The sequence below is a fragment of the Petaurus breviceps genome, unplaced genomic scaffold, assembly GCF_028583685.1.
Source record: "Petaurus breviceps papuanus isolate PSGF00001 unplaced genomic scaffold, PetGlider_PUasm1.0 90734, whole genome shotgun sequence".
NCBI lineage: Eukaryota > Metazoa > Chordata > Mammalia > Diprotodontia > Petauridae > Petaurus > Petaurus breviceps.
Window position 1 is genome coordinate 12,066,449 of NW_027187327.1, and position 15,388 is coordinate 12,081,836.

The 15,388-nt window shown below is 38.3% G+C and overlaps 1 protein-coding gene across 3 annotated transcripts in view; it reads right to left on the reverse strand.

Annotated features, from left to right (window-relative positions):
• The window catches only part of LOC138145372 (protein FAM9A-like), a 650,020-nt gene that overhangs the window by 534,641 nt on the left and 99,991 nt on the right, over positions 1 to 15,388 (reverse strand). For 2 of the 3 annotated variants that reach the window (XM_069067019.1, XM_069067015.1), the window contains exon 2: positions 12,311 to 12,551. The exons of the other annotated variant lie outside the window; for it this stretch is intronic. The gene's annotated coding sequence lies outside the window, so the exon portion shown is untranslated. The remainder of the gene's footprint in view (positions 1 to 12,310; positions 12,552 to 15,388) is intronic. 3 annotated transcript variants of the gene reach the window in all.

The window sequence follows — 15,388 nt, forward strand, 5'->3', positions numbered from 1 at the left end:
ATGAATGAATGAATGAATGAATGAATGAATGAATGAATGAATGAATGGAGTGGAAAGTGTTTATTAAATACCTACTATGTGCCAGGCACTGTACTTGCCACAAATACAAAAAGGTGAGGTAGTTCCTGCCCTCAAAGAGATTATATTCTATTACAAATAACACATAAAGGGGAGTTACAGTCAAAGAAGGGAGTTTTGGTCCAAGGAGTCATGGGAATGGAGAATAGAGCCATAGGGCACTTAGTCATCAAGCCCTTTTTGGAAGCAATAGTAGTATTGATGAGATGACTGTTCCCCAAGCAAGAAATTTCCAATAAATTGGGGTTTTGTTTCAAGGAACGATGGGCCAAAAATATTCAAAAGAAAAAACAATGAGTGAACCCATTGTACCATATGAGATATTATAAAAGTAGTTAGAAATCCCGTAAAACTAAAGGCCTCAAATATCTCACACTGACAGTAAGAAAATATGATAAACAAGGTCACATATATTTTTAAAATAACATTTATATACACATATTTATAATATCACATAGGCTCCTCAAAACAAGTCTGACAAAGTTTTATTACAATTTTACAGATGGAGAAAGAGGGCTTAGTAACTTGTTTTTCTAAGTAACTTACACATGTAAGTGGTAGAGACAGAGCCCAAACCCATATTTTCTAACTTAAGGTCTAATGGTATTTATTTTTTTCCCCATTAGACAATACTACCTCTAAATCCAATTTTGTTTAGTATTTCTACATCCACTATGAAGCTTTTATAGTCTTTCCAAAAATCTAAATGAGTAAATGACCAAAAAGTTATTCTAAAACAATGATTTTCAGATTGATTCTCCTTAGTAAACAGTTACCATCACGATTAAATCGGTGTGAGGTCTTGTCTCCATAGAGCAGTAAACAAACAATGCTAATGAATAAAACCTCCAAGTCACAGGTTGTCAAAGTTAATTTCTCAGGGAAAGTAGTTAATGAAATTGTACAGTTTTAAAAAGTGGTTTCATATTTTGTTATTTATAGTTTTCTTTCTGGCAGAGATTTATGTAAATTATGCCTAAAGCTCTTAAGGAGGCCTTAATGGTTTTCCTAGTATAATAAGGATGCCTCAAAGCAAAACAATGATTGCATTAAAAAAACAACAATATCCTCCCAAAGAAAGTTTAATGCCAATATCTCCTTTCACACCCTGACTGCTTATCTCCTTTTAATCATGATTTATTGAAGAATTTGCCCCTAAATGTATTCAGTTCATTGCTTCACAGACTTTTATCTCATCTGTACTTGTGAAAACAGATCTCAGAAATGAGTTGTATTTTACAATAATTTATTATTCATGTGGGAAAGTAGATTTCATTTAAGGAGAGGCTGCGTGGTGTAGGGCAGTGGTATCAAACTCAAATAGAGGTGGGGGGGGGGGGTACTAAAGTATACAAAAGCATCCCTGGGGCTGTATATTGATTTTTAAAACCACATATTTATATGATCTATGTTTTACTGTATTTTTATTTATTTTGTTAAATATTTCCTAATTACATTTTAATCTGGTTCAAGCAACATTGGAAGTGTTGTTAGCCCCATGTTTGACACTTCTGGTTAGTGAATAAAGAATTGGTTTTAGAGTCAGGAAGACCTGGGTTCAAATCCACATTCACACACTAACTGAATGAGAGGAAGGAAGGAAGGTAGGGTGGGAGGGGGAATGGAAGGTAGGACAAAAGAAAAAGCATTTTTTAATTATCTACTATGTGCCAGGCACTGTGTTAATGTAATAATGTACAAATACTATCTCATTTGATCCTCCCCCAGGGAGGTGAGTACTATTTTGATCTCCATTTTACAGTTGAAGTAACTGAGGCAGACAGAGGCTTAAATGACTTGTACAAGGTCACACAGCCAATAAGAATCTGAAAGGAGGATTTGAATTTAGGGCTTCCTGACTCCAATCCCAACATCCTATTTACTGCCCCACTGCTACCTCACTTAACACTGTCTTAGTTTCCTTATCTATCAAATGAAATATGGGATTCAATGGCATCTAAGGAACCTTCCAACTTTAAAGTTATCCTCCTGTCACAGCGAGTTATTTAGTAGAAAATGAGGGACCATTTTCATGAAAATGGTCACACTACCCAGTGTGGTATATTGAGTTTGGAACACAGGGATTTAGAGTCAGAGGGCCTAGGCACAAATCCTAGTTCTAATCTCTATTACCCATGTGACATTTAGTAAGTCACTTCACTTCTTTGGGCTTGAGTTTCTCCATCTATAATATATATGATAGAATTCATCTAAATGACCTTTAAGGCCTATTCAAGTCTAAGTTCTATGAATCAATGAATTTAGGTTCCAGTGTTATTGATTTTTCTCCACAAAAGTCCTCCTCCAACTTCTCATGGCCCAGAGGCGACAATGGGTTCTCAAGTGATATCCAGTGGAACACAAGCTCTGCTAAGACCTTTGTGTACAGTTGTCAGAAAAGATTGTTTTTTAATGGACATATCAGTCTACCTCAGCATGGGGAAGTTCATTCATGCTGAGTGACACAGTGATGAATGAATTCATCATGATTACCTGTAAAGCATAGAAAAAGGAAAAATAACTGAACCAGGTTTAATCAGGTTCTCTCTGATTCTGGTCCCACTCTGGCTGAAAATTCCAGGAAATCTCTAAAACAAGTTAAATATGGCATGTAACGACAGTCTTCCCAAATGTAAGTGAGAGGGTTCAGTCCCACAAATGTACACAAAGTATAACATGGTCATTGGGAATGGAACAGCTTTTTATTTCTTCCTCCACCACAAGAACTGCATGAGATGCAAAATATCCCCAAATAAACAAAACAAGAAATACAGAACACTATAATAGGTCATGGTAATAATCCCTTAGGAGGGAATAACCCTTTCTGAGACTACTGAGTAGATTATCTCCCATTCTCCTTGAACATGCAATGTCTAAGCAAATTAAAACAATTATCATGAAAGGTTGCCAACATCCAGACCTCTTGACTGGTCATGAAATAGCTTTAATACTTACCTATGAGAACTTCCTATAGGTGTCCTAATTCTCTGAGAAGCATGCTGTCACAGAAATCTGCCTCTGGGCAACTAATGCCTAAATTTCAAACTCAGGAGCCCTTGGAGTCAGGATTACCTATGAAGTAACCCCCAGGCTGAAAATGTCCTTTTCTCAAGTTCGCCAGTCATTGACCTGTGCTCAGGCGAGGAAAGAGAAAGACTTGCCTAGGAAATGAAAGCTACAGTTTCAAGTATTTGAAATACCATCCTAGGAAAAAAAGGGATCAGATTTGTATTTTATCCCAAATCACAGAACTAAGTGAAATTCAGGCTTAACACAAAGAAAAAATTCCTAATGATTAGTATAATTCCAAACAGGAAAGAGGTATCTTGGGAAGTACAGAATTAACCCTCAATGAAGGTATTTAAATATAGATTAGATGATGAATTATTGGATATTTCATAAAAAGATTCTTTTTCATATATAGATTGCATTAAATGGATCTTCCATAACTCTGATATTCTATGTGTGCAATACAATATGTGAATTGAAGCTATAAGTTTTTTAAAGCTTCCCAAAGAAGGGGCCATCTCCAATCATCTTGATTTTTTTCTCACTACTGGTGTCTGATGACTCTGGAAGAGAGAGTCGGGCTGGTGGATTTGTATAGCTCTGCCTCACTTAAATCCAATTCACATACAATTCAAGATATCACCCTGGTGATGTCATTGGTTCTCTTCAAGAACAAAAGACAAACAACGACAATGTCCCGAAGCAGATAAGGGAATAAATTGAATTCAATCTAATTTAATTTAACAAGCTTTTAGCTAGCACTTATATAACATCTATTATGTTTCCGGCACTATGTTTTTTATCTCATTTGATTCTTATAATAGCCCTGAGAGGTAGGTGCTATTATTATAATACCCATTTTACCATGAGAAAACTGAGGCAAACAGATGCCAAGTGACTTGCCTGAGGTCACAGTAGCTAGTAATTATCTGAAGTTGGACTTGAACTCATCTTCCTAACTCAGGGTCCAGCACTCTATCCACTGTGCTACCCAGCAGCCTTGGGAATGTAAATTTTTAAGCTCTTCCCTGTCCCTAGTCTTAAATGCACCCGGAGCCTGTGGTGGGAGGCTTGTTTTTCAGGAGATAATTTGTGATTGGGCAGTGGGTCAAGAGAGTTGTTACATCCTCTGACCCAGGAGAAGGCTATATAATCCCTGATAGGAGGCTTTGCTTTGGGGCTCACTTTGAGAAGTGTTGTATGATTTGACCAGATGAGACTCTGGGAAGCCATTGAGAGCCCCCCAGCTATGAAAACCCAGATGTTGGTGCTTCCCTCTCTGGTAACTGACTAGGGATGGATGTAATGGTCAAGACAGTTGGAGGCCTGTCTGCTTGATATGTTTTTCTGTTTTCTTATGACTTCTGTCTGTATACTCTGAAGTTCGGGGTGCTGAATTTTTCCACTGAACAAGGTAAATGATATATTTGATTGATTAAAGCAAAATTGTTAACCCATTTTGAGTTGCTTTCCTTTAGAAAAGCAGATCTAAGAACCTGTGTTGGCAGCCACCCTGGAGACACTGGGGTGCTTCCTGCTACAGGCACCATGTTTTGGCAGTGGATAAAAATACATGTTACAGGATAAATTGAGATAATAACTGGCATTGAGAATAGGGGTGAAGGACAAGTGATCAAAGAAAGCTTCACAGAGCAGCACCTTAGCTGAACCTTGAAGGAGATCCCCTGCTTCAAGTCCAATAGCAAGGAAAAAAACTCACAACACTAATAGGAGAGGTCCCATGGACAGATTAAGAGAATTTTAGTGAAAATAGCAAATAATAGCACCTTAGCTATTAACATACTATAAATGTACATGTATCTGCCATTAAATCTTATATGTCTAAGAGTTCGGGAATATTTTTTTAAAAAAGAGAATCAAATTGAATTGAAATAGACTTGTTAGCAAGATCTGTTAAGATACTTCATGTACCTTTCCACTAACTGACTAAAAAAAAAAAGAGATACATGTAGTTTTATAAATTGAGTGGGAAAATAGAGAGTAGAATGCAATTTGGATTTTCGTAAATGCTAAACATTAAAAAATAATTTCCAATGTTTGGCAAATACCAAGATGGTCTTATTTAATAAATAGTTTCCCTTAGTATTCATAAATAACCTCATGTGTTAAAATTAACTTGTTTTTTCACTTTCACATCAATATTTCACATTTGGTTTAGAATCTTACTCCCAACAAAAAATAGCAGTAAGGAGGAAAACACAGGTATTTGTATAATTCTGAACTCTTATTTTTCTTCTTCAACAACTACAGGGAATAAAAAAATAGACCAAACACAGTCCCTGCACTGAAAAAGCTTACAGTCTAATGGAGAACAAGCAAACAGCTATGTACAAAGAAAAACATATAGAGGATAAATTGGGGTACTTACAGAAGTAAGGTACTGTAGCAGCAAGCACCCCAAGCATCCCCAGGGTTGCTGCCAGCACAGGTTCTTAGATCTGCTTTGTTAAAGGAAAGTAACTCAAAATTGGTTAACAAGCTTACTTTAATCAGTCAAATATGTATCATTTACCTAGTTCAGGGGAAAAAGATCAGCACCCCGAACTTAAGAGTATACAAGACAGAATTATCAAGACAGAGAACTAGATCAAGTACACAGGTTTCCAAACTGTCCAATCATTACATCCATACCAAATCAACATCTGGGTTTTTCAAAGCCGGGGGGCTCTCAACAACGGCTTCCCAGAGTGTCATCTGACCAAATCACAGAACACTTCTCAAAGTGAGCACCAAAACAAAGCCTCAAATCAGGGTTTATATAGCCTGCTCCTGGCTCAAAGAATGTAACAATCTTCTGGACCCACTGGCCAATCAAAAAGTATCTACTGAAAAACAAGCCTCCCACCCCAGGCTCCAGGTGCACTTTAGCCTAGGGGCAGGGAAGATCTTAAAAATTTACATTCCCATTACAGGTACTAAGATTAGGGAAGACTGGGAAAGGCTTTTTGAAGAAGGTAGGACTTGAGAGTTGAAAGAAGAAAGGTAGTAAAGTGTAAAAAGGCTAGGAATAAATCTGATTATGTTTAAACATCAAAAAGAATAGTTTGTGTTTGATCCTAGTGGTAAAAGGGAACAACTGAAGTTTATTCACTGGGGAGAGAAGAAGGTAACATGGTCAGATCTGAGCCTTAGGAAGATGAATTTGACTGCTGAGCAGAGGATGGGTAGGGAGAGATTCCAAGTCAAGGAAATCAATCAGAAGGTTATTTGAATGATCCAGACATGATGTAATGAGAGTCTGCACTAGGATGATAGCAGTGTCAGATGTTACAAAGGTAGAAGCTGACAGGCAGAAATTAGCAATAATGGGATAATGGCAAGTGAGGGGTATGTAGGTAGTACTTTCAACAGTAATAAGGAAGTTAGGAAGAGAGGACGACATGGTAGGGAGGGAGGTGTAGTGAGTTTAGTTTTAGACATGTTGAATTCAAAATGTCTATGGAGGCATCCAGTTAAGTTGTTGAGTAGCTAGTTGGAAATGTGAGACTGGAGGTCTGGGGAGAAGTTAGAGCTAGATAAGTAGATCTGAGAGTCATCTGCACAGACACCACAGGAGCTGATGAGATCTCCAGTCATGTATTATCCCTTGTACTCTTGATCATCATTCCTGATGTTCATGCCATCTCATCTCTGAATTCAGCCTCCACCCTCCCCATCTCTGCCCTAGCCCTCAATATTCTGAGTACCAGATGATCCCTAGAATTCACACATTTCTCCTGCTGGGCCAAGATTGCCATGGGCTGCTCAGTGTCAAGCACTTAAGCATGATTGGAGATGTGAATAAAAAATTACCAGGCCATGTGGGTAGTTCAAGGAAGAACAATGAACTCCATTTATTGATTCTTAGTACAAGGTTTTTATAGAGCAAATGAGACAAAGGAATAGGACTTGAGTATTCTAATCATTACCTTAGTCTGTTGTATCCTGAAAGTAGCACAAAATAGATAATTTGATAAGGATTTGTTATCTAGGTGACTAAAGTCTTAGGGTAAAACCTTTGATCTATTCCTCAGGTACCTGCTAATGCAGCCGCAGTCATAAACCGATACATTTGAGAACAAACTTCAAAGCTAAAGCTTCTGTCCTCAAAAGACATCACGTTTATAGCTGACCACCCAAAGATACCTGAGTGCTGAATCAAATATTTTAGCTCTTAATAAATAAAATCTTGGGGTATAGCTATTGATCTCAGAGCTCAAGTAACATCCTTAATAAGTGTAACCCATAACAAAGAGCTCAGGAGCTAACGTAACAAAGAAGTCGAGTCTCAAAGGGCTCTTGTTTTAAAGTCCACTATTGAGATTTAATATCTGAGTCCTGAACCAGGCCTCTTTGGCTCCCCATACAAGATATTGCCCCAAGAGGCAAAATACTATTTCAAAGAAGTTTATCTCCCAATTCACAAACTATACCCCTGTCCCTGGAGATTAAACCTATCATGAAATCTGCCCATCCCATCAAAGGGACATACTTCTTCTCCCATGGGAATACTCTTCAATTTTACCTCTCCTTTTTTCCTTTTTTTTTGGAGGAGGGAATACAAGGCAATAGGGGTTAAGTGACTTGCCCAAGGTCACACAGCTAGTGTTATCAAGTGTCTGAGGTCATATTTGAACTCAGGTCCTCCTGAGGTTAAGACTTTCCCCTATCATTTTCTTACTTTCATTTCCTCCCTTCTGTTACATCATCCTTTTCCTTACATTCCCTTCTTGTTGCTAAGAGATCATAGGAATGATCACCCTTCTTCTGTTCCCTCATTGACTTGTCAAGAGTGCATCACCATGACACCTGACAACCTGAGCCTCCCCCCCCACCCTCTCTCAATATTTATGCACCTTCACCCTCTACATTTTCGTCCCACAAAATACACAGATTCACTTATAGGTAGGTTGTAGAGATCAGGTTATAGTGCTTTAGTTCTGCCCTCCATTATTTTCCATTTCTCTATTAATTCCACTTTTAACTTCATCCTCTTGTGTCCTTTTTTATCCTTTAGTGACTTCCTTTTGTCCTTTTTGTTAACTGCCTCTGGTCAGACTTTTTATTGACTTATGTACTGGGATAATTGGTTCCATTACTCTCTCAGTCCTGTATTTGTACTTTTCTCCCTCTAGGTGAAGGGACCACAGCCTCACGAGTTTTTAAAGGTCAAGAGAATGAGCTCTCTGGTATCCCATTGTCTGGATTTTATAGCCAGCTCAGCATTGATGTCACAAAGAGTAAAGAGTGATCTTTAGGACCCAGGTCAGTAGTAATGTCACATCTGGACATGAACTTGTTAGGACTAATGCTACATAGAAGAAACTTGCTAAGAATGAGACCACTAGAGATGGAGGTGGGATAGGCCAGAATATACCTCTGAGCCATTGTGGGGAGGGAGGGAATGCTTGTATTTTTATTATTACTATATCTTTTAAATAAATTTTGTAACAACTAATTGATGTTAAATAGTTAAATGGAATTGGCAGGTTGGTAGATGGCAGCTAATAGTGAGAGGAACAAAGCCAGTGGCCAAAGATGGCACAAGCCCCTCAGGGTTCTTGAGGTTCTCCAAGGGAAAGATACATTTTGCCTAGTTTTGAAAGAGTAAAGTCAGAGTGTAGTGCTACAGAAAATTTTAACAAAGAAGGAAACTCCTAGGGATAAGCAATGTCAGTTAACCATGCAGTGCTGAAATATAGGAAGTAGAAAAACTAATAAGTGTAATTGTTTTGTGCTTGGGTATATGAATTGTTTTAATTTCATAACTATATTTTACTATTATTGGTTTCTTCAGTAATCCTATGGATTTCATTTGATGCATTTGAAAACATAATTTTGAGAAAGGGTCCAAAGGCTTCCCCAAACTGCCAAAGAACTCCATGACACAAAAAAAAAGGTTAAGATCTTCTGAACTAGAAGATCTCCAAAGTCTTTTCCAGGTTAAGTTGCATATTAGCTTCATCAAGTTGATTCAGTAAGAAAGGCCTTGCCCTTTTCACATTATTTGGATTCCTATAACTTGTAGACACACTTCCTATTGCAATCCACCCACAGGTCAAATTACTGAAGTTTCTCCAAGTTACAAAACTACTCTTCAACATTTCTGGATAACTTGCCCATCACCTATAAGACCCAAGTGTCTACAAAACCTATTGTTCATTATTCTTCCTGGCTAAGGCAAACAATGCTATATAATGGGAGGAAAGCCCTGTTTGGGTTCTAATTGCAGGACTGTTCTCATGACTCGTTTAAATGTCTGGGGAAAAGCAAAGTTAATCCAATGAGGGGTGACCCTGACTATCTTAAAAATATTACAAATCTGTTATTAAAAATTTTTTGACTTGCAAATAGCCTATTACATAAGTCATAAGGGAACCCTCAGCCTAAAACAAAGGACTGCTTTGTCTCCAAGGACAATAGGGCATTTACAAATAGGCACTTGTGGTAACTTTTTTTGTTGTTGTAATTTTCCAGGAATGGGGAAGGAAAATCTAAGTCTGTCCTGGCCACTTTTTACATTAATAGCAATAGTGCTATTATTATTCCCATTTTACAGATGAGAAAATTGAAGCTGAGGAATTAAGTAGCTTTCCCAAGGTCACATAACTAGTTTTGGAGGCCAAATTAAACATAGACTTAACTGTAAAATCAGTATCTATCCACTATGTCACCTTATTGTCCTAAGTAGAATTATTTTTATTCCATTATTTTTCATATTCTGGCATTTAGTGCTTATTCATTTCATCATCATTCCTTCTGTCTACTCCTGTACATAACTAAGAGTTGACTACATTACAGTAGCTAGGTGGCATGGCAGATAGAGCACCAGGCCTGAAGTTAGGAAGGCTTGAGTTTAAATTAATCCTCAGATATTTAAGTTATATGACTCTGGGTAAATCAAAACTTCTGTCTGCCTCCATTTCCTCAAATGTCAAATCGGGATAATAATCTCCACACCTACCTCACAGGTTTGTTGTAAGGATCAAATTGAGGTAATATCTATAAAGTGGTTAGCACAGGACCTGGTACATAGTAGGCTCTTAATAAATATGTGTTCCCTTTCCCCCTTCCCCTTAGTCTACCCTAATCCTCCATGGCCCAACGGTGGTTTTAGTAAATCCTGGGCCATGGGTGATTCTCATCACACAAAAATAGCCTGAATCTCTCCCCTAATCTCTCTGTTCCCTCTACACCTTTATCCAAATATCAAAAATAATGAAGGAGTAGTATGGTATAGTGGGGTCGTGACTGGGATTTGAGGTAGATCCTAAGGCAATAGTTATAGAAAAGGTGCCAATCCTCACAGAGAATTTCCTACAGTAATGAAATCACAAATTCCATCAAAATGACAATGATGATGATGATGAAGATGAAGAAGAAAAAGAAGGATAATGATGATAATGATAATCATATGCATATGAATGCTATAAAAAGCAACATAGAGTATGGTTGCGGATGGAGACCTGGCCTTGGAGCCAGGATGTGTTGACATATACCGTCTGTGTAACCCTGGGCAAATCACATAACTTCTTAGCTCTAGACAGCTCTCTAAGACTATAAATGGCAGGGAAGGTGCTGATTTAAACTGATAGAAGGAGTTTCCTCTTCTCAGAGTACATCATGCCAGGGAAATCACAGGCCTAGTCCATATCCCAACATTAGGTTATATAGTATGTTGTATTGCATCGACTACATCTGTTATAATCTATGTTATTATTAATATTAATTAATTAATTAATATAATATCAATATTATAAACTACATTCTATTATAATCTCATTTAGTGACCCTGTGAGTTTGGAACTACAGGTTTTATTATCCCCACTGTGTATTGTGTTTTATTTGGTGTTGGCACAATGCAGGAGCTAAGGGAAGGGGAGCATAGTATAACCAGAAGCTATCCCCTTATCTCTTTATGCTCCTCTACAAGACCCCAGCCCTAGCTCTGTCCCATAATGGAAGTTCCCTGCTGGGCACTAGAAGGAAGGTTGAGGTAGGTGCAATTACTCTTGTCCTAACCCTGGTCTCTGACTTCACCATTAGAAAAAGAAAAAAAAAAAAAGCTTTCCTCATCAAGACAGAAGAAAGCAGAAAGTCGAGCATTTTTCTTTTCTTCATTATCCTCCTTCCTCTTTATTCCCATCCTTCCCCACCTCCCATCCCCTGTGCATTTGGGGAGGATTATCCCCTCCCCTCTTCAGAATATCTCTGGCCCAGAAAGCCTCTCCTGCTTCCAAACAGGAACCCCCTTCCCCCAGGCCCTGAAACCTCTCCACACACCTACTTAGCATGAGCTAAGCAGAGGCAGCCTGCCAAGTGCCTTATCCAAGAACAAAGCTGGGAAAATCTGGGGAAATTGTTTGCAAGCTCTCTATACTGTACAAAACAACTCACACAACAAATGTACTCTAAGTAGCCAGGCTCCCTTTCATGTTTGCGCAGCAGAATCCTGGAAGAATTTTCTGACTTAGGGGAAGTTCAACAAAGCCTTATCTTTGTGTGTTACTGTCATACTTTTTCAAAACCCTTACCTGGGAAGCTTACTATATGGCAGAAATAAAAATGTTTTAAGATGTCAGAAGATCCATGTCCCAAACCTAGCCCTGTCATTGCCTATCATTATCATAGGATTGAGGGCAATAAAAACTTCAAAGATCCACACTATGAAACCAACCTCACACAGATCTGGGATTGCCATGACTTCTCTTCCCTGGAATTAGACTCTTAGGGTATTCTAAGATACTTTAAACCAATAAGAAAAAAAGATGAATCCTCTCATACAAAATGGACAAGTGATATAATCACTGAAAGCAGGAGAAGCATAATCACAAAGCCAGATGTTGAAGTCTATTTGAGCATTTCAAGGTAAAGAAATAGCTAGAGTGCTTTTCTATAGCACTGGGGAGTTATAGGAGTTTCTGAAACACAGAACATACTATATTTAATCCACCATGTATATGGAGATAAGATTATTTGCCAAATGAAGTGCGGTTATTTACACTTGGTGAGCGCCAACAATATACTTGGTGTTGTCTAGTACTGAACCAGACGTTATATGGATCAGACAATTAGATGTGGTCTCTGCTCAGTGGCATGCAACCATATTTTCCTTTAATTTGTGCAGACCTCATTCAAAGTCTTTCAAGTGGGACACAATGAAACAATAAAAATCCACACTTAAGTCAGCCCTCCACAAACCCAAAGATCCCATTACTGTTACCTTAAGAGAGGGTCCAAAACCCCAGAGTTTTATTCAGCAGCAGCCTGCTGTCTATTACAAAAACACAAGGGATGATTTTTCTCTTCTCTTGGGACAATTGGCTCAAAAGAGTTTCCAGCTGTGTTGAAAGAAGTCTGGAAGGTCACTTAGCCATAGTCATAGCTATAGCTGCATTTTCCAACTGGACACACTTCACCAGGAAGTGAAAGATGTTCTTCAGAGTAATTAGGCATACTCTAAACTGCAAAAAAATTAAATTTCAATAAATATGAAAATATACTGATACACAATAGATAGATGGGTAGATGAACAGATATTAGTTTGGGGTTCCAATATGCAAAGTGTGCTAAAAGTCTTAATATAGTTTTTAAGCTTTAATAACTTAAAACTACGCTAAGACTTTTGAGACACCCAATAAAGATTAGGAGACAGCTAGGTGGCTTAGTGAATAGAGTGTTGAGCATGGAATCAGGAAGTGAGTTCAAAACTTACAAGCTAAATGACCCTGGGCAAGTCACTTACTCTCTGCTTGCCTTAATCCACTGAAGAAGAAAATGGTAAACCACTCCAATATCTTTGCCAAGAAAACCTCATAGACAGTATTTGTGTGATATGGTCCACAGGGTAATGAAGAGTCAGACATGACTAAAGGACTGAACAATAACATAAAAGTTGACACAGGAAGATGCCAAATTACATTAACAGAGGGAGCTTCCTCATCCAGAAATTTCACATACAGTTCCTATCTCTATCCTGTAGGGAAAAGATTTAATTATATCACGCTATAGCACCAAATGTAATGCCTTAGTTCTACCCAGTCTGCAAATTAAATTAGGCATCTGTAGTAGAATGAGTTTGTCTGATCTAGACCCAAGAGAGACAAATTTCTTTTACCCTTCCACTCTAGTATCAAATATTAGAATTGGTGTGTCAGGTAGAGTGTAGTTAGTTGGGTAAGCAAAATTGTAGAAGGTGAACATGAAAATATTGGACTGCTGTTAATATAATAATTTGCTGATGCATCTAGAGTTGGGTGGATGTTCAAAGTATTTAAAATCATGGTCTAGTTGACCAGGGTCAAATCACTTAACTTCTCTGATCTTTGGGCAGCTCTCTAAAATGAATGTGATCTCCATTGGTGAGGAGAGTTACCACACTGAGAGTCCCCAAGTCAAGAAAATTATAGTTCATTTATTTATAGCTTAAACTATATGGCAAATAGAATGTTTCTATTTAATCAAAATGGTTTAGGTCATAGGATGTGAAGCTAAAGGAAATATTCTGATTAATAAATTAGAATGGATATATCTGCCATATACTAGGAGCTGGGAATACAAGTACAAAGGATCAAATAACTCCTCCTTGCAAAGAAATTTTCTTCTAATGGGGAGACCATGGTACATATATAAGTATTTAGAAAATAAATATAAAGTAAATAAACCCAAATATATACAAAGTAGTTCAATAAAAGCTAATTCAAGAAGAAAGGTGCTAGAAATTGGGGAGGGAAGATTGGGAAAAGCTTCATGCACAAGATGGTTCTGTCACGGGATCTGAAAAGAAGGTAGGGACTCTTTGAGATGGAGATGAGAAGAAAGTGTATAGGCATGTGGGAGGGCCAGTGTGAAAGCACTGAGAAGATGGAGAATAGTGTGTGAGGAAAAGAAGGAAGGACAACTTGGCTAGATTGCAGAGTGCAGGAGGGGGAGTAATATCCAATGAGACTGAAAAAACAGGTTGTGAAGGGCCTTAAAATACACATAGAGGAGTTTATATCTCATCTAGAGGCAACAGGAAGCCACAGGAGTTGGTTGAGCAGTCACATGGTCAGACCTTGCAGTAAGGAAAATTACTTTAGCAGTAGTGTTTAGAACTAGGCAGCCAAGGGGTGCAGTGAACAGAGTGCTGGGCTCAGAATCAGGAAAACTCATCTTACTGAGTTCAAATCTGGCCTCAGATATTTACTAACTATGGGACCCTGGGCAAGTCACTTCACCCTGTTTGCCTCAATTTTCTCATCCACAAAATGAGATGGAGAAGAAAATGGTAAACCAATTCATATCTTTACCAAGAGAATCCCAAATGGGCTCAGACATGACTGAACAACAACAGTAGGCAGGACATACTGGAGTGGTGCAACATCTGATGCAGGGAAACCAATTAAGTGTTTATTGCAATAATCTAGATAAGATGTGATGAGGGTTTAAATTTAGGGTGCTGGATGTATAAGCAACAGAGGAGTCAAATGTGAAAGCTGTAAAGGTTGGACCAGACAACCTCCAAGGTAGGGTCCTTGCAATCTATTATCTAATGTATAGGGTGCTGGGATCTTTCCTCCTTTGGCTCTCCTAGGAAGAAAATGGACTTTAGAAAGAAGGCATCCATGCCTTAAGACTGCTAAAAGCAGAGCCCCCCACCTTAGACAGTACATCCTGAGATGATTTGAATCATCTCACCTAGACCTGCTATATCAATTCCTAAGTGAATGGGAATGTTTCCTCTGTTGGAAGATGATGCTCCCAGGTGCCAGAGAAAGGGTATCAAGATTTTAGGCAAAGCATCTAAATTTAAACGTGTCATGTGGACTTTCCTGGAGTCAAAGAATATTCATGTTCATCTTTCATTCTTGAAGAGGACTAGTGACATCACAGGTGATCTCTTGACTTGTTTGTGAATTGGATTTAAGTGAGGCAGAGCTATGTAAAGTCATCAGCCTCATTCTCTCCTCCAGCATCACCAAAGTCCGGTGGCAGGACAAAAGTCAAAATGACCGGTAATGGCCCATTATACAAAATAATAGCCTTAATCAATGGAGGTAAGTTACTGTGTGGTACTACATTACTAAAGTTATGACAGTCATACCACAGGAAAAATTGGGTCCCTAGACAGAAGAAGAGAGTTCAGGATTATCCTCCCTACATCCCCCTTAATGGAAAAGACGTCATGTAACAGCGGTGAAGGTTTTTAGTGTAGCCAGGGGATATTTTCTAGACTTATCTAGAAACAGAATCAGAGAGAGAGAGAGAGAGAGGGAAAGGGAGAGGGGGAGAGAGAGAGAGAGAGAGAGAGAGAGAGAGA